Here is a 1554-nt window from a genome sequence, read left to right as displayed (position 1 = left end):
AAGATCTTGGTTAAATGAGCCATGTCCTAACAACTCCAGGGCCTCGTCATGACGACCTAGAGAAATCCACCACCCAAGCTTGGTGGAACCTGTTTCCATACCACTGGTGGTGGTCAAATCCTGGAGAGAAGACACAAGAAGCCACACAGGCAACCAAGGGTAAAGAATGTCATGCTAAGAGGGCATTTTGATTAGGGGCTGAATAACCAGAGACCAGGGCAGCCAGCTTCAGAAGCATTAAGTGGAGCAGGGGATGCATGTGCGGTATATTTCACTGCTCTTTGCTGCCATGTGTTTTAAGTGAGAAAAAGAAAGCACTGGGCTTTTTCTCTTGGATTGTTCATGTGATAGCAATTGAGCAGCTGTCCACACTGTTCACATTCCACACAGGCATTCTACATGGCTGTATGGGATGAGTATGGGAGTCATTATGTAAAGGACATACTTGAGTTTTTCATTTTTCCTGTTTGGAAGCAGTTTAGTAGTAGACTGTTCCAATGAGAAGGACTTGCAGGAGAAAGGAAGAAAATGTTTTTAATCCAGTACAATATGCTCACTTGGCTAGAAGAGGACAGAGCATGGTTAGTGCTGTGACCATGCAAAGGGTACTGAAATGTATCTAAGGGCTGCACTGGGGAGCTTCATCAGGGCCATGGCAAAGTGGTGAATCCCTTCTGAGTGAAAAGGCCAGGAGGATATGGACCGTGGGAAGCACAGTTCTTTATATTCTCCTCTGTGATTGTAAAGCTGCATGTAGGGGAGACAGGAAAACCTAACTACTGCAAGCAGAAGGCCTTGTGAGTTAGGGCTTCATGGCAGATTTAACATCATCACAGCAGATGTGACCTCCAGTGGCAATGGTTCAGATGATGAAGACTCTTCAGAGGAGATGATGTACCCAACACTGTTTCCTGGCTGGGGCATGGCCAAGGATGAGACTGCTCCAAGCACGAGTAAGGAACTTGTTTTCTCTTTGGATGGTTTCTTTCTTCATTTTCCTTTCATGCCTGATGTTCCTCCTCCTTTGCCACACACGTATTATGTGAAAATTGGTTTCTCTTCTCATGAGCTCTTCTTCAAACACCTCTCCCATGCCACATGAAAAACCCATTTAAATAATTTGTGGTCCGTAAGCACCACCTTCCAATGTTTCTTGAATTGCTGTCTTGGCCACATTTGATTTGTGGACTTTCCTTGTTGGTTTTCGTATCTCAAGGACTGATTTCTCTTCAGAGGGAATTTCCACTCTTACAAGTGGCACATTTATTTCTGTTTGCACTGCAATACTCACTTGGCTTGCCCAGCACAGTGGAAGGAAATGCTGTAGATTCCTCTAATTTTTCTAAGCAGAAATCTCCTTCCATATGTAAATGTCTGTCATAGACCTCTGGAATTTATGATTTGATATGCTCTGATCTGAGAAAATATTGTGCATTGGTCATGTGATAGGAATAAAGCTGCATCTCTCTCTCTTCACACTATGCTGATGCCTACTCTGAAAAGCGTTTCTGGTGTGGATTTAGCTGACAACATCAAGCCAGGGGAGTGCATGTG

At 44.1% G+C, this 1554-nt stretch overlaps 1 protein-coding gene across 4 annotated transcripts in view; it reads left to right on the top strand.

Annotated features, from left to right (window-relative positions):
• Nucleotides 1-1554, top strand: part of CD44 (CD44 molecule (Indian blood group)) — a 53216-nt gene that overhangs the window by 31251 nt on the left and 20411 nt on the right. The window lies entirely within an intron of this gene.

Source organism: Empidonax traillii, unplaced genomic scaffold, assembly GCF_003031625.1.
Source record: "Empidonax traillii isolate 1590-97213 ecotype Southwest subspecies unplaced genomic scaffold, ASM303162v1 scaffold103:size1334136, whole genome shotgun sequence".
Lineage (NCBI taxonomy): Eukaryota > Metazoa > Chordata > Aves > Passeriformes > Tyrannidae > Empidonax > Empidonax traillii.
This window is presented reverse-complemented; position numbering and strand designations above follow the sequence as displayed.